Source organism: Jaculus jaculus, chromosome 1, assembly GCF_020740685.1.
Source record: "Jaculus jaculus isolate mJacJac1 chromosome 1, mJacJac1.mat.Y.cur, whole genome shotgun sequence".
Lineage (NCBI taxonomy): Eukaryota > Metazoa > Chordata > Mammalia > Rodentia > Dipodidae > Jaculus > Jaculus jaculus.
Genome location: NC_059102.1, coordinates 175620799 through 175646667, shown reverse-complemented (window position 1 = coordinate 175646667; position 25869 = coordinate 175620799). Strand labels below are relative to the sequence as shown.

At 36.9% G+C, this 25869-nt stretch overlaps 2 pseudogenes; both read left to right on the top strand.

Moving 5' to 3' along the window:
• The first annotated feature begins 6955 nt into the window (after positions 1–6955).
• On the top strand, positions 6956–7896 carry LOC123464454 (annotated as a pseudogene).
• A 16854-nt stretch (positions 7897–24750) lies between these two features.
• Positions 24751–25669, top strand: LOC123457696 (annotated as a pseudogene).
• Positions 25670–25869: the final 200 nt, after the last annotated feature.

Below are 25869 nucleotides of genomic sequence, written 5' to 3'. Positions count from 1 at the left end.
TAGGTGTTTATTATTATGTGAAATTCAAATATTGGCAAGGCTTACAGGAAAAAAAGTATTTTTTCAGGCTCTGCACATAATAGGGATGGCCCTGGTTATACAGACAATTACTGGTGAATTAATAGCTCCCTTCTCTTGCCTCTAATAAAAAAAATTTTTCATAGGAATTTATAAGCCAGATATAAAATCTATATGGTTGTCTGTCTGTGAATAACAGTTGTGGTAAAGATAACACGAGAAAGTAAAAGTGGAGGGCTTGCCCCACTAGATACTAGAATGTGTCAGTAACCTGTGCTCTTTGAGACTCTATTCTAGACTGAGTAATAAAAATGTTGCATGACAGAAGAAATTTCAAAGAATTATACCATTTATTAATGGAAATAACATAAACTATAATGAATAATGACAATAGAATTTTTAAATTTTTTTGTTCATTTTTTATTTATTTATTTGAAATTGACAGAGAGAGAGGGAGATAAAAAGACAGATAGAGAGGGAGTGGGCATTCCAGGGCCTCCAGCCACTGAAAACAAACCGCAGACGCATGTGTCCCCTTGTGCATCTGGCTAACGTGGGTCCTGGGGAAGCGAGCCTCGAACCGGGGTCCTTAGGCTTCACAGACAAGCACTTAACCGCTAAGCCATCTCTCCAGCCCAACAATAGCATTTTTAACTAGTAAAAACGTGTGTCATATTCAACAAATTCTGGAAGAACAAGTGACTACTTCATATCTAGTTTCTTTTTCCTTGGTTCTTGTTGCTTCTTTCTCTGAATGGGTCTTTTCTCATGTGAACTTTAAAAAATTCCTCAAATTTTTACAACTAAACCAAGTTTCTAACAGTACCTATCCTTTTCTATCTCAAAAGTGCAAAGCAAAAGGACCCAGGTTTGATTCTCTAAGACCCACATAAGCAAGATGCACAAGGTGGCACATGTGTTAGGAGTTCCTTTGCAACAGCTGAAGGCCCTGGGATGCCCATTCTCTCTGTGTGTCTCTCTGCCTCTTTCTTTCTCTCTCTCACTCAGACAAATAAAATTGTTCTTCTTCAAAACTTTATTTATTTACTAGAGGGGGCAGAGAGAGAATAGGCATAGCAGGACCTCTAGCCACTGTAAATGAACTCAGATGCATGGGATCTGGCTTATGTGGGTCCTGGAGAATTGAACCTGGATTCTCAGGCTTTTCAGGCAAGCACCTTAACTGCTAACCCATCTCACCTGCCTAAAAGTTATGTCTTTTTCTAATTATTTTTCTTTCATAGAATTAGATACTAAAATATTGAGCACAGCATGTTATAGGTACAGTGGACATGCTAGTGTGGTTTCAAGTGACAGCAAGGGTTTCATTGAAGACCTCTGGACATATGATACTTTTTTAAAAATATCATACAGATCATCAGTGTGGCCAATGTCAGGTTAGGACATAAAAGTAGAATTTTAATTATCACAAAATAGCACTTCATTTATGATTCTATAGGGTATAGTATTTGAGAGGGTTCTGGATTTTAACATTTTTGTTGTTTTTTTTTTGAGGTAGGTTTTCACTCTATCCAGGGTGACCTAGAATTCACTATGTAGTCTCAGGGTGGCTTCAAACTTATGGTAACCCTCCTACCTCTGCCTCCAGAGTACTAGGATTTAAGGTGTGATTTGGGCTTTTCTGATGAATCATTTTAATTCTACTTTTCTCTATGGGAAATGAATAGTAATAATACAATATTTGAAGATTGCAGAAAAGAGGAAATAGTTTTTTATGGTCTTTCTTGAAGAGTCTGAAGAACTAAGTACATATTTCCTTCCTCAATGCTTTGTTTATTAACTGTGACAGGGATCTGGCCTATGTTTTTACCGAATAAAATTAAAAGATAAGAAATAATTGTTATAAGTTGTGCTTTATGTTTTAAGGTCAAAGAGTTTCAAAATCAGTTTCTGAGTGAAAACATCATTTTGATCAGTCACATATTTTCTTATGCAAATACAAATGTTATTATATAATATACATTCTTCTGCCCTAAACAATATACATGTTTTCTTTTCCCATAACTCACCTCTTCATTTGATAAGAATATGGCATTGTCCCTCAATTGTCTAGAATTATCTTCCTTCTCAGCACTCAGTTTTTATTACTGGATATGTTGGGAAATGAAAACATCTTTAAATATAAATGCAGGAGAAGTTTCAAAAAACAAAAAAAAAATCTCTAGTGGTTTGGGGACATGGAAGTTTTGTAAACAAACACTTCACTATGTAAACATTTTACTATTTTGTGTCTTGGAAAATCATGGAGATGGAAAGTTTCCAAGCCCTCACGTGGGTAGGATTAGTCATGAACTCTCAGAGAAACCTATTTAAATTCTAGTTGCAAATTAAGAAGGAAAGTTTCCCTTCTTTAATTTTGTTTTGTTTTTCTTACTAAGACTATGATGGGGACCATGTGAAATGGGGATGACGACATGATCTGGCTTGTCAGAGATGCTTCTCTGTTTGCTTGAGATGAGAAGGAAGACTAAAGATCAAGCTGCACTGATTGACCAGACACCAAGAAGAATTTTCTCCACAGAGAAAAGGAGAATGTCATCACTAGAATTTTCCAAGAACTGATACACAGTGAGATTTATAATTCATCCTTTTGAAATTGCAGAGAGAAGCTAAAATTGTGAGTTAGTGCTTAAAAGTATGGGTGTTGCAGTAAAGGCTACTATATTTAATGACATGTATGCACAGGCTTATTGGTACCCATGTATACTTGAGCTAGCTGTGTCTTTTCCTGGTTTTCATACTGCCCACCTTTAATAGAAGTTGTACTACAAAGATCAGTGTCAGGAAATATGGATAAAATAACACACATGGAGCCCAAAGGATAGAGCCTAATACATAGTAAATGCACCAAAACAAACAGCAGCCATTTAAGAATAATCAAATCTTTGAGGAGAGGGAGGCAGATTGGAATTGCATGTCCTTTCAGATATAATGAGAATCAAACTGAGTTTAGATTTTTATCTTCATGTTAAATGCAACAACTTAGAATGCAGCAAGCAATACTATATATAGCTCTCCAATATAATTTTTGTTGTGTTTTCCTCCAAATACTTTAATCCTCTAATAATTATTCATCCTTATTTTTGAAGATAAAACAGTAGAATGTAAAAAATGCCCGTACAGAATCATAGCATGATGAACTACATATACTTATTTATGAATAACAGAATTTACCATACCATCCCATAACTACACACTGAGAAACTACACAGGAAAAGCCACAAAAGGTGATCAATGACCCAATTCTCACAGTGGAGTCTCCTGACTTAACTATATCCACATACTTTCCCTAATTGTGCTTGATGTTTTGGGCAGCACTTGATTCCACCCTCAGGATACTGAAAGAGGCTGAACGTTTGGACTGCATAGGGCTAGTTGTCATGGCAGGTGTCTCCCCTCAAATGAGCTAATCCCCAAGACAGCAGGAGAGAAGCTGCTCACACCCCTAGGGTAGGTGCCAGTGGAAGGAGAGGAAGGGTGTCCTGCCATTTCAAAAATAGCAAAAGTATAAAACTTGAGAAATTTAGGGAAAATAGCAAAGCATCAGTGACAGGATAAAAGACATTAAAATCACAAAAGATCATATTTCCCAAATGGTCGCAAAGAGAAATATGCTTATAATGAGAGTATTCAGATACAAAATAAGTGAATAAGTTAAAGAATTAAACAGAAAGGTAGTTACTGACAGAATTTTTGCTTATTCTTTGAGCTACACATAATAATAGTTAATAAAATGTGTGCAAATGTGACTGATATCCAATGTGTGCACGTAAATGCACACAAAATGTTTGCATATTCTCTTCCAGCCTGTAACTATTTTAAAATAATTTTAAAAGTTGCCACTTTCTGTATTTTTCTTACTGAGTTATAGAGCTATTCATCTTCTAAATCTTCATATTTATTAATAACACTTGATATAAACTTGAGTCTGATTTATACAAACATCTTTCCATGATTGACTAATGTGCTGGCTCTCTCCTTTCACAAGTTAATATTATATCCCAGCCACAATAAAAGAATGTTAGAATCAGAGGATAGGAAGGAGCACATGGGTATACTATCTTCTGGATTCCTGTCTATTACTGCATGACCATAATGGCAGTTGTGATGACCACCATAAGACTTGCATGATATTGAGCTCATTGACATTTTGGCATCGATGACAGAGATGAGCAACAACAACAAAAATTACCAAAACAGAAAATGGTCTAATTGGATGGAAGAGAGAGTTCAGTGGAAGAGAGGAGAGAAGTAGTGTCAATGGAGGATATTATAATCAAGTAACATTATATTAGTATGAAAATTTATCAAAAAGAAATAAAATCTGAAATATGGTGTTGAATGATTAAAGAAAATTAAGCATCCACATGAGCTGACAGCAGTATCACAAGAGAAACAGATCAAAGGCTTCATTTGTCTGTTGCAAATTCTAAGATTTTTAGCTAGAGATGACTTGTAATACTGATGTGCCATACTAACGTTCATTATAATGCTTTTCCTTCTCATTCACTTTTAGAATATATTTTACAGTGAATGTTATTGCTATAAACATTTAAAACTAAATTGTTTACTAATATATTTTATATATGAATTAGATAGACAAATCAACTTATTGTAATTTTAGGAGTTATAATTTAAAATAGAATGGCATTTTAAGTTTTTGTTTTTTATTTTATTTTATTTTTGGTAAGGAATGAGGAGTCTAACTATACCCCAGGTTGACCTGGGACTCACTCAGTAGTTCCACATGGTCCTTGTACTCACAGTGATCCTTCTACCTCTGTCTCCTTAATGCTGGGATTAAAAGCATGTGCCACCACACATATCTGGGTATTTTATTTTTATGCCATTTGAATTTCTATTTCAAATGTAGATGGCACATAAACATATTGCTTATATCAAGACCTTTAATGTGGAATACATATTTATCCCTATCATATTAGATGAAGTAAGACTGTCAGAAAGACAAGTGTTGCATGCTTTATCTCCTTTGTAGATCCCAGATTTTATATAAACACATGACATGAAAGCAAAAGAGAGGGTAATGAAAGGAAGGAGACTAGGAGGTGGGAGGAGAAAGCAGAGGTTATGTTTGTGGTTAATGGGTCAAAGTACACGCTGTACTTGAGAGAAATTATCTTTAGGAAACTACTTGTACAGTGAATATATGTGCCAATAAAGATATTTAAAATTTAAGCAGAATTTTACTCACATAATACCTAGACATCTCAGAATGCAATCATCTTTCGCAGCTATGTAGCAGTGAAGATGAGTGGAAAATCTTTCTGTAGGAAAGGCACCTACCTTTTCTTGAGCACATGATACCCATGTTTAGTAATTCCACATTTACCATTGGATACATTTTATATTCTCTAATTTGACACTCATCATGATAATCTTAAAAGATGAGCAAATATGTTATATATGGACATCCCTGGTTTATAAGAAAGCCACACACATTTCAAACATAACTATCTTGAAGTGGTACACATGATCAGACCAGGTAATATTGCATATATTGTGGGAAAAATGTTTTAAAAAGTTAGAGCCTGACTAAAACCCAATATACTGTTTCTCTTACCCAACTATGTTTGCAATTTGTGTGCAAGTGATTAGCACATAGACTTCTGATTTAGGGCTGGAGACCACTCAACAAAACGCTCATTAATCAAGCTGGTGTTCGAGCCCTAGACCCCATGGAAAAAGCCAGAAGTCTTGATGGGCCTCTTTAATCCCAGCATGCTGACACTGATGGCAAAATTTTAGGTAGAGACAGGGGAGTACCTTGGAAGTGCATGGTGTTCATAACGAAGAACAGCAGATGGGAATCCAGAGTGCGAATCGACTCCTTCGAATGGGATGGACAGGTGAGGACCATCCTGAAAGGTGTCCTCCCACCTCCACACACACCATAGCACATTATGAACACCAACACGCACAATACTCCTTCTCCCTCTCTCTCTCTCTCTCTCCCTCTCTTTCTCTCACACATACTCAGAAAATTCAAATACAATTAAAAAGATGTTTCTTTTCATCTCAACAAAATAATGAAAAGTTTTAACATTTATAGATGGAAGGTAATATTATAAGACCACTTCTCCTGTGAAGTTTCTGCCGGTCTGATCAGAAGGACAGTTGTAGGAAGAGACACTTTATGTATTATCTATATAACAGCAAGAATAGATTCTTTGTTTCATTATAACCTCTTGGAGCATAAAGTTCCCCATCAATATGATCAGAAAAATTATATGCAAAGTCCTTGACAACTGCTTCCCTTTTGTGTTACTGCAATTAGTTATTAAGACAAAACCAAGAAGTAGCAGGATTGTTTTCATGAACTCATGTTGTATCTTTAGATGGTGATTTTTTTTCAATCCTCAATACTAAGTGATAGCTTCTGATTTGATAATCTGTATCTGACAATTTTTTCAATAGATGCTTCTTAAATGAATGAATTAATAAAATATTTAAGGGCCACTTTCAGTGTAGACTTTTAAAGGAACTTTGTAGAAGTAGCCATGGTTTTCATTTTCATCCTAAAATGTGCTTTATTTTTTTCTATTTATAGATATGATCACCTCGAGATTGTATAGTGTTAGAAATAAAAACTACCAGCCTTCAATCTTCTCTGACACATGTGGATATTTCCATTCCAATAGAAAAAAACTACCTTTTTAATGCACTCAATAATTTATACTCATTGTAATCTGATTGATTTATAAGTATTATCTGTAACAAGGTGTCCAATTTTGCATTCTTCATAAAATAATAGCACTCAGTAATAATTTCATTCTTGATGCACTAAATTTTGGGTTCAATCAAAGTATAAACTAGGCAGAAGCATTTTTTAAGTCTTTTAATTTTTATCATAATTGCAAAATTATAGGGGCACTACCTTGCATTCATCTTTTCCTTGGAAATCATGCAAAACCTGAGCCTTGTAACTGAATTTGTCTTCCTGGGACTTTCACAGAATCCAAATGTTCAGAAAATATTATTTGTTGTATTTTTGTTTGTGTACATTGCAACTGTTGGGGGCAACATGACAATTGTGGTGACCATCATCTGCAGCCCTGCACTGCTGGGCTCCCCCATGTACTTCTTCTTGGCATTCCTGTCCTTCCTGGATGCATGTTTTTCCTCTGCTATGACTCCAAAGATGATTGCAGACTCTCTCTATGAGAAGAAGACCATCTCTTCTGAAGGATGCATGGTGCACTTTTTACTGAACACTTCTTTGGTGGGTCAGAGGTGATTGTTCTCACAGCCATGGCCTATGACCACTATGTGGCCATTTGCAAGCCCTTACACTACTCTTCCATCATGAACTGGAGGCTCTGTGGTTCTCTGATGGGGGTCGCCTGGGCAGGGGGCTTTCTGCACTCCATCATACAAATCATCTTCACTTTGCAGCTGCCCTTTTGTGGACCCAATGTCATTGATCATTTTATATGTGACTTGTATCCATTACTAGAGCTTGCCTGCACTGATACTCACATCTTTGGTCTTCTGGTGGTTGCCAACAGTGGATTTATCTGTATTATAATCTTTTCCTTGTTGCTTGTCTCCTATTGTTTCATCTTATTCTCTCTGAGAAATCATAGCTCTGAAGGGCGGTATAAAGCTCTGTCCACCTGTGGGTCTCATATTGCTGTTGTAGTTTTATTCTTTGTCCCATGTATATTTACATATGCAAGACCTCCCACTGCCTTCTCATTTGACAAAATGGTAGCAATATTTTACACCATGTTAACCCCCTTACTTAATCCTATGATTTATACTTTTAGGAATAAGGAGATGAAAAATGCCATGAGGAAAGTGTGGAAGAGATTACTGGTAGTTTCTGGTGAAAAATGAAACCTTTTCTAAATAGTAATGTACATACTAAATAAATGAAATTTTCTTAGGGAAAACTTTATGGATTGTTCAGTATCTGTAATGAGGTAACGTTGTTCTTCAGAAATACCATGACTTTGGAGGTTATAACATGATGTTTTAATCTTTACATCAGTCATGTCCCCTGACTTGGAAATTCAACATCCTCATGTATAAATTAAAAAGATTGAATTAGATAGATAGATAGATCATAAAAAGCAATTTAGATCAAAATTATATATTGGACTTTTGGCTATTAACTTCATGGTTTGACAAATATATGAAAGATAAATATGTCAAGCATTTGAGTCAAAAACATTTTCAAGTTTTCACTTAGGACAGTGATCTCAGTGACTCTGTAGAAAAACAAACATAACTTAGGAAGAGTAGAAAGAAGAATCTTGACTTCTGGTTAAGATGACAAAATAGAACCTTTGCCAGAGAAACCTAGGGGTAAAAAAAGAGGCAAGATAATGTACAATACACTCTTCGACCAAAAAGTTAAAAGTGTCTAAGAAATTATTAACCCACATAAGACCCCTGCAGATAAGCATGAGGGAGTTAGGAGCTTCCAGTAAACCTATAATCAGTGGTGGGGCTTCAACCAGAAACTACTAGGAAGTGTTTCTACTCACTGGGCTCTGCCTTAGTCAGCCAGTGCATAACTACTGGGAAGGGATTCTCCCATTTACACTGGCTTTGCAAAACCAAAATATCAGGAGCATACTTGTACCAACTGAACAGCTCCGTAACACCTGGAGACAACCTCCCCTCTACCATGAACAAGCTCCAGAAACAGAACTTGAGATGTCAGGACACCAAGGGATCTGAACCACCCCCTCTTTCCACAGAATTCAGCACAGCTGATCTGAAGAACAGACCAATATAGCCAGCTGAGCAGAGCGCATTGTACATCGAAGAGGGAACCAACTTCACATAGGTGAAATTAAAAATGCACCTCAAGGGCTAGAAAGATGGCTAAGTGTTTAAAGGTACCTGCTTGTAAAGCCTGGTGGCCTGGATTTGATTTTCCAGTATGCATCTGTCGTTCATTTGCATTGGCAAAAGGCCCTGACATGCCTTTTTTCTATCTCTCATTTTTTCTCTTTCTCCCCTCCTGCTCTCCTTCTCTGCTTGAAAATAAATTAAAAACAAATGATTTTCAAGACACCCCAGGAGCATGGGGTTACATGCCAAGGGTAGGGGTAGATGCCATTCCAGGATGGCTTCCTAGTAGGGGCAAACAAACAGAAGGTCAGCCTGAAGTAGGGCCACATCATTGTGAGACAAGGCTGAGCATGGGGGTTACCCACCAAGGCTAGACCATTCCAGAGCAGCTCCGTGGGAGGGGACAAACCACGGTAATAGGAAGGGCAGTGTGAAATTGTGAGACCTGGCTGAGCTCCAGGGTTATGCATCTGGCCTAGATGCCATATCAGGGTGGCCACGTGGAAGGGGATAGCCCTAGGGAAGGTCAGCCACCAGCAAGGTCATGTCCTTTTGAGATAAGGCTGAGCACAGAGTTCATGCACCAGGGCTAGAAAAAGTCTAGGGAAGCTGTTGGAGAGGCACAAACCAGTGGAAGGTCAGTGGCGAGCAGCTGACCAACACGGATTCTACTTCTCTCACCAATCCTGCAAGTCCCCCCACACCCCAAATATTTGTCTGAATAAGGGCTGAGGCAGAGGACAACTATGTGTGGGCTGCAAGTTCCAGGAGAAACTTGGAGCTGATATCACTCCAAAAAACCAGACAGCAAGTAAGACTGGAAGAAAAGCGCTCATATTAGACACCATGCAGGCCAGGCCTCCCAAGGTTTTATGCAGATTTGCAGGGAGGTGGCACACACATAAAGGAGATTTTGGTCAGGCTCAAGTGCACCCACCCCAACCCACTGGATAGTTTTCAATTCCATACCTACCATGATCAACTAAGACCAGGCCACCCAACACAGCCTATACAAGAGCTGCTATTGCTGCATCCTCAGTGAGACAACTGATCTTAAGATGTACAGACCCCAGCACAACGAAAATACACACACACACACACACACACACACACACACACACCACTCAGCCAAGGGATTCCCCACCAGGATTACCTATGCCCACAATGGAAAACTCCAATGAAAGCTTAAAGGACACCCAAGGCAAAGAAGCTCACAACGAAATGTCAACAAGCATTTTACATTAATTTAATGAAACCATGATCAAATGGGTGGTTGAATGGGGAATGGAAAGAAACTGGACAAAGAATAATCAAGCAGGCACTCTAAGAATGGCTGAAGGAAACAAGAAAATTAGCAAAAAAGAACTCAAATTACAAACCAAAGTTTGTTTCAATGAATTGGAAGAAAAGTAATGAAAAGAACTCAAAGGATAGATGAAGAATATGGAAGATAATCAACAAAAATGACTCAATCTGATGGCTGAAGGAACTCAGAATCAGGAACAGTGTTCCATACATGTCTTTGAAAAGAGATCAACAGAAGGATAAGGGAATTTAAGGAGAATCAACAAATAAATGAGTCGTGGGCCAATGAAACAATCTCAGAGAGGACATATCTAAATGCAGGAATGAACTCTTAGAGACAATACAAAGGTCAAATCAAGAAATGAAATAGAAGCCTGGCATGGTAGCACACGCCTTTACTCCCAGCACTTGGGAGGCAGAGGAAGGAGGATTGCCATGAGTTCAAGGCCACCCTGAGACTGTATAGTGAATTCCAGGTCAGCCTGGGCTAGAGTGAGACACTACCTTGAAAAAAAAGGGAATAAAAGAAATGAAAATAGAGCTGGGTGTGGTGGTGCATGTCTTTAATCCCAGCACTTGGGAGGCATAGGTAGGAGGATCTCTATGAGTTCACGGCCACCCTGAGACTACATGGTGAATTCCAGGCCAGCCTGAGGTAGAGTGAAACCATGCCTCAGAAAACAAACAAACAAAAAAAAGAAAATAGAATTCAAGAAAGAGATGGAAATGTTGAAGAAAGCATAACAGAAAACATAAATACAATAACCCTCTTGGAAGGCTCCCAAGGAAACCTCATCAACAGAATAAATCACATGGAGGACAGAATTTTGAATTCAAAGACAAAACACAATTAGACTGGGACTCCAAAAACATTGTAAAGTTCAAAAAAATCATGCAAACAGAATATGAAGAAACTTTGAAACACCTAAAAATAACCAAATACTCAGATTATTGGCATACAGGAAGCTGAAGAAAAAAGTAGACAAATGGAATGCATGGTCACTAATCCAGTTCAACAGAAAATACTTGAGTAATCCTGTGAACTAAAGAGAACTAAAAGCACAAACATGGGATAGCAGGAAAGAATAAGCCATATAATAAACCAATGTACATTAATGGAAGACAGTAACAGAAACATAGCAAGTGCTGAAAAGTCAAGAATGACTGCAGTAAATACCCATTTTTAAATAATTACTCTTAATAAAAATGGTCTCAATGCTCCACCCAAAAGTCACAGACTTACAGACTGGATAAAAAGACAGATTTGGGCTGGGGAAATGGATTAGTGGTTAAGGCATTTTCCTACAAAGCTTAAGGACAGCGGTTGAGTTCCCCAGGACCCACATAAGCCAGATGCACAGGGGGTGCAAGTGTCTAGAGTTCTTTTGCTGTGGCTGGAGTCCGTGGTGTGCACGTTCTCTCTTTCTCTCTGCCTCTTCCACTCTCTCTCTTTCTATCTCTTATATAAATAAAGAAATAAAATATTTTTAAAAAGACAGATTCCTTCTGTTTGTTGCCTCCAAGATACTTACCTCTCCATAAAAGACAGACACATTTAGGGTAAAAGAATGGAAAATGTTATTTCAATCAAATGAACCATGAAAACAAGCAGGTGTTGGTGTTCTAATATATCTGACAGGACAGATTTCAAATCAACCTTAGAAGATATAAAGATATACTAATTAAGGGAATAATCCAATGAGAGGAAGTATAATTATAATCATATATGTATTGAACATGGGTGCACCCAGTTTTATTAAACACTACTACAAATTGCAGATTACCCCAAGAAGAGTAGTAGTTGAGTGACGTCAATACCCAGTTCTCACCAAACAACAAATCATCTTAGCCATAAATTTAAAAAAAAAAAGAAAAGAAAGAAAGAAAAGAGGCCTGGGGAGGTGGCTCAGTGGTGAAAGGTGCATGTTTGCAAAGTCTGCAGGCTAGGATTCAATTCCCCAGTACCCACATAAAGCCAGATGTACAAAGTAATACACACATGTGGAGTTTGTTTGCAGCAGCAAGAGGCCCTAGTGAACCTCTTCTCTCTCATGCGCACATGATCTCTCACTCTCTCTGTTTCTCTTTGTATCTCTTTCAGTCTTTCTGTCCCTGTCTCTATCTACCTATTTCTGTCTCTATCTCTCATAAATAAGTAAAATATGAAGAATAAGCATAAAAATCTGAGTTAAATAACATAAGAAATAGACCTAACTGCAATCTACAGAATATTCTATCCTAGTGCTGCAAAGTTCACATTATTTTCAGCAGCACATAGAATATTCTCTGAAATAGATTATATAATAGGACACAAAGCAAATCTTAACAAATAGTGGAAATCTCAAATTTAAGTCCTTATAGTCTATTTGATCACAATTAGATAAAACTACAAATCAACAGCAAAAAAAGACAATAGAACTTTATACAAATTCATGAAAATTAAATATACTATTGAATGGTGAATTGGCCATTGAAGAAACCAAGAAAGAAACCAAAAATTTTCTATAATCAGATGACAATAAAATAAAACATAGAAAAGCCTATGGATCACAATGAAGGCAGTCCTGAGAGGTAAATTTATAGTTTTAAGTACTTATCATAAGAAATGAGATTTGTCATCAACAAATATCCTAATTAATTAATCAATACTATACCTTAAGACATTAGAGAAAGAATAAGCTAACCCCAAAATCCACAGATAGAATAAAATAATGAAGATGGGTACAAAATTCATGAAATAGAAACCAAACACACACACATACACACACACACACACACAAAGTATCAATGAATGAAAGAGTTTATTCTTTCAGAAGGATAAACAGGATCAATAAGATTATTCACCCTAGCAAGTGAGTTTTAGCTCAGAGATGCAGGGATGGTTCGATGTACACAAATCAATATATCATGCAAATGGTTTCAAAGACAAAAATCACATGATCATCTCAGTAGATACAGAAAGGGCATTTGACAAAATCCAACACTGCTTCATCATTACAGTCCTAAGACTTACAAATAGAAAGAAGGCATATAAGCATAATAAAATCTATTTATGACAAACAGATAGCCAACATTATATTAAATTGGGAAAAACTAGAAGTATTTCTACTAAAATCAGGAACAAGACAAGGGTGAGCACTTACTCAAATTTATTTAATACAGTACTGACAGTCTTAACTAGAGCAATGACAAAAAACAAATAAATTGAAAGGAAAAATTCAAATTATCATTATTTGCAAATGATATGATTCCATGCATAAAGAGCCCTAAAGACTCTACCAGAAAACTGTTAGAGCCAGCTTTCATCAAAGCAGCAGGATACAAAATTAACACACAGAAATAAATAGTCTTCACATATACCAATAACAAACATGCTTCAGATGAAATCAAGGAAGCACTACCATTCAAAATCATACAGTGGTATTTGAGAGTAAGCCTTTTTAAGATGACGTACCTTCATGGTCAAGTTGACTAGATTTGGAATCACCTGGGAGTCACACCTCTAGACCTGTCTTTGAGGTTATTTCTAGAGAGGTATAACTGAGGAGGAAAGATCCATCTCAAATATGGGTAGTATAGGTCCACAGGTGGAGGTCCTAGACTGAATAAAACAAAAATTAAAAAAAAAGTGAGTACATGCATTCCTCCTTCCAGGCTCTGTGGTTCAACAAGATGTGAGGAATTCCAACCACGTGCTAACATTATTGTGAACTCCACCATGCCTTGCTTACCAAAATGGTCTATAGTCTCAAAACTTGATCCAAAATAAACACTTCCTCCCTTAAATTTATGTATTTGGTCACAGCAACAAGAAAAAGTTACTTTTAATGGAATATACATCTAATGCCAGCACTGAGGAATTGGGAGTTTGAGGATAGTCAGGGCTATACAGCAGGACCCTCTCTCAGTCAAAACAACAACCAGAGCAATAATAACACAACAAAATAACATCCAGCCAACAAACAAAATCAAATCAACAAGTTTGAAGCCATATTTTGGTGCCCTGCAGGTCAGACATTATTTTGTTGAGGTCACAGTGAGTCCTCTTGTATATTTTATGCTGGGTTTGTAAACACAGGGACAAAAAGACAGGTATCTTCAGTGCGTCTCTGGCCTCTTGAAGAAGATAGGCTCTTCATTATAATAAAATAACTAATTACTCGTATGGAATCTAGATTAAGAAGAAATGGAGAAATTCAATAAAATTATTTTAAGTGGCTTTTGCTCCAAGGTGATAAATTATCTCAAAAGCTGCTGACATATCTTTGTACCTTCGAATTTTATATTTTACCAATGAGATATCTAATTTTTTATTATTTACTTAGTTATTTGAGAGAGATAATGGGCACATCTGGGCCTCTAGCCACTGTCATCGAACTCCAGACACATGTGCCCCCTTGTGCATCTAGTTTATGTGGGTTCTAGAGAATTGAACTGGGGTCCTTTGGCTATGCAGGCAAGCACTTTAAGTGCTAAGCCAGCTTCTCCAGCCCATGATATCTAAATTTCAAACTCAATTTTCATGACATTTAGTTAGGAGGATAACTTATTTCCACTTTTTCCTACTATTAATTAGAGTCCAGCTAACTGTGGATTTCATATTGATTTTTAATCTACATGATAAAACACTTATAATTGCCATTAAAGCTTAGTTTTATTTTTATTATACCAACTGCCATCACATATCTGATTTTCAACTTTGGATACAAACATTTTTTTCATAACAAAAGACACATTTTATTACTATTTTCCTCTCCTCTTGGACCCCAATATTCAAATGTTCTGCACTTTTGATTTCTTATATTTTTAAGGTTTACTAGAGTTCTGTGGTACTGTCATTCCTGCCATGTGGTTACATGAAGAAACCCAGCATGATCTACAGTGCAGATGCAATCTATACCTTTAGCCAAAGAGGTTTAAGATCTGAATCAGTGGTCACATGGATCAGTGCATAGCTTGAATCATTTTTGGCCACTGGCAATCCCATGTTAATAACTGTGATGAAGCAGTCCCTGAGCTTGAACGTAGTGTACATCTGTGTACTGTGCAGGCATTGCAGACTCTGGATTTTTTAAACTTTGTTGCAACATAAAAAGTCAGCTCTTAAATTTTTCATTATTTGTTTCATGTATGAATATCAAAGGAGTTGGAAAATATCAGGCTGTGGGTGGGCAGTCAGGTGAGGATTGAGAGGGGGTCCCATGGGTTGCTTAGACCCTACGTGAGAACTAGACTTTCTTCAATCAAAGTAATAGCTCTGTACTTCTTCATTTTAAATTTTCCTCTAATCTGCCCTCCCTGGTGGTAGCAATGTAGAAAGCAGGGCTATGTACAGTGTGAAGACCCGTCACAACATCCAATGTGGTGATTAAAGCTTGATGAGTTCAAAGTACAAGCTTAGAGCATGTAGAATTCTGTGTCTATGAAATAAAATTTTATTTTATTTTATCTTATTGGTTTTTCGAGATAGGGTCGCACTCTAGCTCAGGCTGACCTGGAATTAACTATGTAGTCTCAGGGTGGCCACCAACGAGTGGCAATCCTCCTACCTTTGCCTCCCAAGTGCTGGGATTAAAGTCGTGTGCCACCACTCCCAGCTCTGAAATAAGATTTTATTTTATTTATTTATTATCATTACTTTTTAGACGGATCAAGACAGAGAGAGAGCAAAAGAGATTATTGGCACGTTGAATTCCAAATGCTTGCACCACCTGGTGGGCAAGTGTGACCTTTTACTTGCCTCACCTTTGTCCTCCGGCTAACGTAGGAGTGGACAGTCAAACATGGGTCCTTAGGCTTCGCAGGCAAGTGTTTTAACTGGTAAGCCATCTCTCCAGCCTGTGAAAGAAAATTTTATACATTACACTTGATGTGGTCAAGAAAGTACTGTTCTTCCTGTTTAATGTGATCACAGATGTGTGCCCGATTATTAAAGTTTACAAAAAAAAAAAAAAAAAAAAAGCTTGTTAAGCAGTAACCAAGGGCTTCCTGGTAAATGATGCAGCATCAATGGACATGACATAAAAAGAGAATAAATGGTACCCAGGAAACTTCATAGCATCATTTCAACATAAGCATGAGGGCTTAAGGTTGTCCTCTCTGTTCACTATTCTAAATGACCATCAGTAAATCTCAATGTGTAACTATTTCAGGATTTTATATATTCTATAATCAAAGTGCTCATTGTTTTACATTCCACCCATAAATAGGGCACCTATAAAAGTTTTGGTTCTCTTTACATGCCCCAGGAGAGGGAGAATGTGTTTTACAGATAATATTTCTGATGAATTTTTAGCTATACACTATTTACTCTCATAATGAAAAAAAACCCACATGTTTACAGAAAATGATCAACCAACTCTAAATTGTACATGCTATGGGTCCATGTTGTAAATGAAGCTTTCTAAAAATGTAGGAATATTGAAAGAATTGTTCTATCAGAACATGTCTTTAAGCTCTGCTTTGTTTCACTTTTGCTAGAGTGAATAATGAAAAGTCTAAAGAATATAAGAAATTACCAAGCCATATGTTTCTGGAAACCTTTTAAAACAACAATTTAATAAATAATGAAGATGGGATCTTAAACCAGTGGAAAATTGTGGGCCACTGGATATATTCTTGAAGGGTTAACTAAAGCCTCAGATAATTCATGCTTACATGTCCTTGGCTAAGACTTCTCCATTTTGCTTCACTATATTATTTCAACTTAAAGAAACTACACTAATTTTTATAATGGTACAAAGATATTTCTTATATTATCTGCCCTAGTTTTCACAGTATAACCGGTGTTTTGAACAGATGCAGATAATAGAGAAATCAACAGGCAGGGCAAAGAATAAAGTCGGGGATGCTCAGGAAGAGTTTGAACTGAGAACCAGAGAGTAAAACTGTCACCCTCTGAATACTAAATAAATACAGATATTTAACAAATTCCATGTCATGTACGCTGTACTCTATGTCAGGTTGCTCTTCAGTGGCAGGAAAAATAAATTTTAAATTAAAAGAAAAACCTACATACCTGAAATTCATAGGCTATTAAAATACTGGTGCTTCTAGGAACCACTATTCATAAATTTTCTCATGAATCACTTACTTTTCACAATTTCCAGTGTTGTGTGAATAGATACAAAATGCATGGGATGCTTAACAGCTGTAAAAAGGAACAACCATTTTTTGGTATGGACCCTTTCCCTGGGAGTGCTTTTAAAGTTTTCCCTCAAGCAACAATCTAAATGCTAAGATCTCCTACATTAAACAGATCCACACATCAGCTTTCAGATAAAGTGAAGAGAAAAATTCTTTCAACCTATAGAGACTGTATTTTCACCTTTAAGAAAAGTGTCTGTGTGTGTGTGTGTGTGTGTGTGTGTGTGTGTGTGTGTGTGTGTGTGTGTGTGTGTGCCTGTGTTGGTATGCATGAGGAAGAGATGGTCACTTCAGGTGTAGATCCTCATCTTCCACCTTGCGTGAGGGGCAGTCTCTTGGCGTTCATTGCTGCATGCATGGACCAGCTTGCCTATGAGCTTCCAGGGATTCTCCTGTCTCTCCCTCCCATCTCACCATTACAGTACAGTGATTACAGAAGTGAGCTGCTGTATCTGATTTACCAGGGATCTCAGAATCCAAAGTCAGGTCCTCATGCTTATGCAGCAAGGGCTTTACCACCGAGCCTTCTCCAGAGTCCCGGACTTCTAGTTCGAAAGTTGTTACTCAAGCAAGCAGAATGGCTCATGCCTGTAACTGTTCCTCTTTGGCATCTAAATCAGGAGGACTGACATGAGTTCTGGGCTAAAAAGAGAGGCCTTTTCTCAAGAAAACAATATAAAAATGTTGCACATTCTTAAGATTTTTTTGAGGTAGTAAATAACATTTCAGTTAAAATACATCCCAATTATTTTATATAAAATATTTCCTTGCTAGTGTATTTACAAACAGCACATGATATCCTTTATGGATTAATAGATTATTTCTCACAGAACTCAACTCTCACATTTAGTAAGTACACAAGCCTGCTGCCTAAATTCTGCAAAGAGATGCTTTATCCATCCATCATACAGAGTCTTTATTTCTCAAAATGATGGGATGTAAAGTCATTATAGCAACTCAAGAAAAAAATTAAAAGAAATAAATTGAACTGGAGGCTTATAAAAGTTTTGCAAATACTTGAACAAATGAAAACACATACACAATTGTGCCTTGAGAATTCATGTGGCCAGAAAGTTTGAAAACACTAGGGAACTAACACAGGTTTGTGACCTCTCAGGGAATCCTCTTTAAATTTCAGTTGTAATCAAGGAGGAAACTTTGGCTTCGTTTTTCTCTTACCACAAACCCATGTGAAAAGAGCACGTGAGAAGCCATGGCCGCTCTCCTCCTCACCGGCCTGAGCAGTGCTCAGCTGAAGTAAAGGTTGGGTATCACCACCGCCTGTAGGTCACCACTGAATGAGCTTCGCCCCATCGAGAAAAGAATAGGAAATGACTATTTTCCTATTTTTCACAGACCTTATAGATGATGAGATTTATAGATATACTTTGCATTTTCAGAGGTGACTTAAATTCTGATAGAGTGCTTCATTGGCTTGTGTGGTCAGCTATTGTGCATCATTCATGTGGGTGTCTTACTTCCTCACTGTATGCACTTAAGCAAGTCACATACACTTCGGAGCTCAGCTGCCTCAACTTCAGTAGGATTGTGTGATCAAGGCCAGTGGATAAAAAAGTGAGTACAGGGACACATATGGAGCCCCAAGCAGAGCACTTGACAGTCATAAGTGCCCTCACACCCCAAAATGGTCAGTTTTGAGATGCAAGCTTCTGCTCTTTCCCTTACTTCCTCCTTCCCTCTGGCCTCCCTCCCTTACTTACTTACTTACTTCCATCTTGCTTCCATTCATCTTTCCCTTCCTTCCTTATTCACCATCCTTATTTTTTTCATTCCTTTGAACACCTATTATCAGTCTAATGAAATTCAACCTATATTCAACTTTGAATCTTCACACTGAAACAGAGTAACTCAGAAATGTACCAAGTGGATAGTTTTCTATCCCTCTGATAGTAATTATCTGATGTATAGAAATATATTCTAGTTTATCAATAAATTCGCCCACATTTTGATTGAAAAGTAGTGTGATTTGAGCATGTATAAAGAATGCTGATGTAGCAGCATGGAAAACTGTGGTACTTCTCCACTCTACATAGTTCTTGGTGGAGAATATAAAATGCATTATTTCCGTAACTCCACACTAACTGATGGCACAGGGATGGACATTAAGAGGTCAGCAAAGGTAACGCAAATCATTAAGTTTGATTTTGTCTACTTTTGTCATAAATAGCATTAGGTTCCCACAGAATATTCAGGAAAATCTAAGCGACTAAAGCTCTGAACTGCTTTAGTGCTGGTTACTATGCTTGCTCTCTTTCTTTTAAAAAGGGATGAATGATTAAGAAATGATTCAGAAATGAGAAGGTTCAAACATTTAAAACATCCATTAGCAAGGCAATGAGAGAAAATATTTCATAATTGAAAGAATATTAAAATTGAAATATTGGGAAAATCAGCAGATATACACTGAAGAGAGGGGAATGGATTAGTAATCTAACAGGAACATACATATATCTCAGAAAGTCAAGAAAAGGAATTTTCCTAGCTACACAGACCAACGAAAATGAATGTTTTACTGATGTAGACAATCCTATATCAAAAACTATGCTGTTAAAATGCCTAATCTTTTTTTAAATACTTTTTGTTCATTTTTCATTTATTTATTTGAGAGCAACAGGCACAGAGAGAAACAGAGATAGAGAGAATGGGCGCACCAGGGCTTCCAGCCACTGCAAACGAACTCCAGATGCATGCACCCCCTTGTGCATCTGGCTAACATGGGACCTGGGGAACCAAGCCTCGAACCGGGGTCCTTAGGCTTCACAGGCAAACGCTTAACCACTAAGCCATCTCTCCAGCCCAAAATGCCTAATCTTTGATGTCTTTTGATATCTATTGTTGTTTTCTCTATATCATGTGATAGCAATTTGTAACAGTTTTATTTTCATAATTATTTCCATTTTTTAAGTTTTAGATATTTCTTACTTTTCAGTATTTTTGACATCCTATCATTTGATGCAAGATTTCCTCATTTTTAATTTTTAGAATAAAATCTTAGGGATGGAGTTACTAATGTAAGGAATATAAGCATGTTGATGGTTCTGGAATTATTTACCAACATGTCTCTTGAATGGAGTACTTGAATGAACCAATCTCATTGTAGCTAGTACAGTTTTTAAAGTATTGTTACTGTGTGTGTGCATGTTCATGTATGTGTGAGTAGTCACGTGAGTGCATGTTATATCTATGTGCATTTGCATGTGGAGGCCAGAGGACAATGTTAGATGCTATTCCTTAGGAGCCATTCATTTTACTTTTTGACAGGCTCTCTCATTGGCCTGAACCTTATCAATTTATCTGGCAATCTGGTCAGCAAACCCTAGGGATCCATCTGTTTTTACTTCTCCAGCTCTGGGATTATAAGTACTTGCTAACATGTTTGGCATTTTAAGAGGTTTCTGAGGATCAAACTTATGTTCTCATGCTTGCATGGCAAACATTTTGTTGACTAAGCTATTTCCCCATGTCTCTATATTTGGTTTGAAAAAAGACATGTTTTCTTATGATTGGCTGTGTTTTTCTCCTTAGTTTGTGTGTATAGGTACTGCTGACATCAATATTTACATATTCCTTATGGTTCAAAGCTTTCAGAGTGACTGATTTGGCTTCCTATGGTGGTACAAGTTAGTGACGCCAGCAGCTGGGTGGCAGATACAGGAAAATCAAAAGTTAAAACATCCTAGACTACATGGTGAGTTTGAAGCCACCCTAAAAAGAATAATCAATTTGTCTTTCATGAACAAAAAACCTTGAGATGTGGTAGATTGTTCAATGGCACATAGCTATTGCACATAAAATTACTTTGTAGACTTTTTAATAATAGAAAATAAATATTTTTTCTACTTTAACAGTTTGTTTGATCTAATTATAGATGGATAGAAATAATATAGAAGGTATCTTACTGATTTAGTTTCATTTGGTATTGTAATACTGTACTACTAGGATTACATTTATCAAGATTTTGAAATAAATATGGATACACTACTGAGATAAATATCATTTTATTTATATTTAGCTAAATTTTCTCTTCATATCCTTATGTGTTGCAATTTTCAATCCACGTAACACACTGTCATTAGGTTAATATTCTTTTAAATAATTCAAGGTGTGGGATAATTATTGGTGACTAGACTATATACCCTATATTTTAATGTGAATTTTGGAAATTGCTTTGTTGGAAAGACGAAGTTGTCATTTTGTAACAAATGAAAATATTGAATTAGTACATAAAAATAAAAACCAAGATGAACTGAATATTTAGATTAACATAGGCCTTGTTTCTCTTTGTGCTTCCCACTTAGTTTGGTATTCTTTGTACAATGAGGCTATCTGAAGCAGGATGTGCTGCCTGTGGGTCCAAAGGGCATGATACTCCATCCCTGAATTCTAAGGACATTCACAGTTCAACATTTAAAGTGTACTGTGTTATTGCAAACCATAAAAAAATGTCTAGCATTTACATATAAATATGAAGAAAATACAAGCTTTGGCCATGTGAAAAGAGAATTACAACTTAAAATATCCTCTTTGCATAGGACAACTTATCCTTAAAAGTAATTTTTTTTTTTTTTTTAGCTTCTGAGACCATGATTATTTGATGGTTGACTGATCTTTCTTAGGTAGATTTTGTGTGTGGATAAAGAATTCATAAAGTAGATGCTAGTGAGAAACAGGCCTGAGAATATCATGGAAGCAGTTTTTAAAAATTTACATAACTGTATGTTCATTTTAAAAACATAGAAAATTGTATCTGTGTAGTCTAAATAGCAGTCATTAAATTCAGGTTGTTTGTCCTTCTCAGGAAAAACATATTATTCTTTTATTTATATTTAACAACATATGTATGTGTATCTATGCATAACTATGAAGAAAATACTTAACAAGCTTTGGCCATGTAAAGAGAAATATATATATATATATACACACACACACACACACACACACACACACACACACACACACATGCATGCATGCATGCACATATATGAACATTATATTTTACTGGTACATTTCAGTTGTGTACCTATTCAAAATGAACTCAAGACATGGTATGTACATCTGGAAGATTCTTAGAAGAACTTTTCTGCATAAAGTAGCTGAGCTTTCAAGTGAATTGGGACTAGAATTGATAATGGAATTTCATCATAAACAGCATTTTCACATTTGACCCGCCTGGCCATCCTTGGAGAGGAGCAGGTAAGCTCTTTACGAACATATGCTTAATAGTTTCCTTGTGTAAATTTCACATTATATATTTTAAAGAAGTATATTAATTCATGCGGAGCTCCTTCCCGCACAGGTAGTGCCGAGGGAAGGACCAGGCCTGCTGGCTCCTCCCTAGGGGTTGAGGGGATGATGAGCGTCGGACGACCCAGAAACCTCTCCTGGCCACCAGAGAAAAACCACACTGAGTCGGGAGTCTTTGCAATTCAGGAACAACTCGCTTTATTACTCTGAGCAGTTGCCTATATCATGTTGGGGATGAAGGCGGGGATTTTAGGGTGGGAGAAGAGGTAAGGGCCAATAGTAAACTTTAACTATTGAAATGGTAATTACAATTACCATGAGGAAGTAGCAGGCCAGAAGCCCTTAGGCATCCTGCTGAGTCCTAGCTGGCCAGAGACAGGTCGCCAAACTTTAGCTAGGCTCAGGAAGTTCCACTAGGCCTCACGCCTAGGCCTTTCAGGGCCCAACAAATTCAAACAAGGTAACTTTGTATAAATAATTGGAAAATAATTTTCTTAAGACTAAAAATATATTGAATCTGTTGATTCTCTTCCTTGCCAATGTGACTGTCACCAATTTTCATATGTAGGTGATATCATCATTGCCTGTTGTTCTTTGTGATTTTCTTTGTTGTCTCAATGACACATGAACAAAGTAATAGGATGTACTAACCTTTGTAGATGGGTTCAGAATATAGAATGACTATATTATGAAGTTTCTGGTGGAAAAGAAAAATCTCTACTCCTTTTCCTATTGATGTCATAGAGAAATCACTCATGTTTGAGCCAGAGACTTTGTTAAAATCCCAGATGACTGGTTTAATATTATTTTTACCTTGAATTTACCATTTCACCAATAAAATAGCAGCAATAAACCTACCATGTACTGTTAGTGAGTCAGACAGTCCTGAACAATGCTGTTCTTTATATTATCTCTCTTAGTCATGATTTTCCAAGAATGATTTCCAATAACTCCCTTCAATAAACTAATATTTTTATTCTCAGTGGTAATAAATTTTAAAAAATCACAATAATTTGCCCAATAATGCAACAATTTGTTAATATTGCTATAAAAGGGTTTGAAGAAATATTTTTCTAATGATTGCATCATGACTATACAGGCATTATTTTCATTTATGATCACAATTATAAAAAAATGAATTAAGAGTGAAATCTGTGCTGGAGAGATGGCGTAGAAGTAAAGACCCTTGCCTGCCAAGCCTAAGGAGCCAGGTTCAATTCTCCAGTACCTACATAAGCCAGGTGCACAAGGTGGCACATGCAACTGGAATTCATTTGCAGTAGCTAGAAGCCCTGGTGTGCCCATTTTCTCACCCTCTCTCTCTCTTTCTGTCTCAAGTAAATAAATAATTAAATAAAATATTAAGAAAGTGAAATCTCAACACTTTGAACATGTGTATAACATATAAAGCTAAATATTTTCTCACACACCTTTATCTCTCTCCCCTCCCCTCTCTCTCTCTGCCCTGGAATTCATTATGTAGTCTCAGGGTGGCCTCAAACTCATAGCAATCCTCCTACCTATGCTTCCCATGTGCTGGGATTAAAGGTGTGTGCCAGCCTGCCTGGCTACATTTCTCTTTTATAAAGAATAATTACTTTATTTCACATCTCAAACCATTTCAAACTTTTAAGGAAATATGAAAATGTGTGCAAAGATTTTCAAGTACATCCCAAACTCTACCTTGCTTCCCCATCTACTGACAGATAAGGTTGTACTTGTGTCATTAAAAACTGCTCTTCCCCAACACAATCCATGCAGATGGCAGACATGGTTACAAGTTGTCTTTTTGCTCAAAAATTGGACATGGTTTCTTGTTGATTTTCAATATTTTACTTCAGGAAGCCACTAGAGAAGAAAAACTGACACTTGGAAGAGAAAACACTTCTTTGCTCCCCTGCAGATGGATGATCCTTCCCTGTTCTGAAAGTTGTGCCTATTTTAAAGGTTTTAATACTATATTTCCAAAGCACTTACACTTTATTTTCAATAACTCCCTTAAGTAAACTTCTATTATTTTTTCGCAGTGTTAATAAATTTAAAAATATCACAATAATTTGCTTAATGATGTACCAATTTGTTGGTATTATTATAAAATGATTTGAGAAATATTTTGCTAATAATTGCAGATTCATATCAACAGAATTTCCTTTCACCTTCTCCATGTGAATCATGGAAAACCAGAGCTTTGAAACTGAGTTCATTCTCCTGGGACTTTCACAAAATCCAAATGTTCAAAAAATCATATTTGTTATATTTTTGTTTGTGTACATTGCAACTGTTGGGGGCAACATGATAATTGCAGTGACCATCGTCTGCAGCCCTGCACTGCTGGGCTCCCCCATGTACTTCTTTTTGGCATTCTTGTCCTTTCTAGATGCATGCATTTCTTCTGTCATCACACCTAAGATGATCGTGGACTCTCTCTGTGAGAGGAAAATCATCTCCTTTGAGTGCTGCATGACACAACTCTTTGCTGAACATTTCTTTGTCGCAGTAGAAGTGATCGTCCTTACGGTCATGGCCTACGACCGTTATGCGGCCATTTTCAAGCCCTTACACTACTCTTCCATCATGAACTGGGGGCTCTGTGTTTCGCTGATGGGGGTCGCCTGGGTAGGGGGCTTCCTGCACTCCATCATACAAATCATCTTCACTTTCCAACTGCCCTTCTGTGGGCCAATGTCATTGATCACTTCATGTGTGACTTGTTCCCATTGCTGGAGCTTGCCTGCACAGACACATCTTTGGCCTTTTGGTATTTGCCAACAGTGGGTCTATCTGCATCATAATCTTCTCCTTGTTTCCTATGTAGTCATCTTGTTCTCTCTGAGACACCAAAGTTCTGAAGGGCGATGGAAAGCTCTGTCCACCTGCGGATCCCACATTGCTGTTGTGGTTTTGTTCTTTGTCCATGCATATTTATATATGCAAGGCCTACATCTGCTTTCTCTTTTGAGAAAAAGGTGGCTGTATTTGATGCCATCCTCACTCCACTGCTCAACCCTATGATTTATTCAGGAATAATGAAATGAAAAATGCCATGAGGAAAGTGTGGAAGAGATTGATGGTGGCTTCTGTTAAATCTTAAAATATTACAGTTACAAAATTTAATGAAAAAATAAATCAGTATTTACATAGAGAAGCATTTTGTGCTTTGTCCACTATCAGGACAAATGGGATGATTCTATAGAGAAAGCATTATTGTTAGGGAGTAAGAAAATTATGATTTTGCTGGAGATCACATGTTCACTATGAGTTGAGTACTCAATATTATCAAAAGAAAATTAA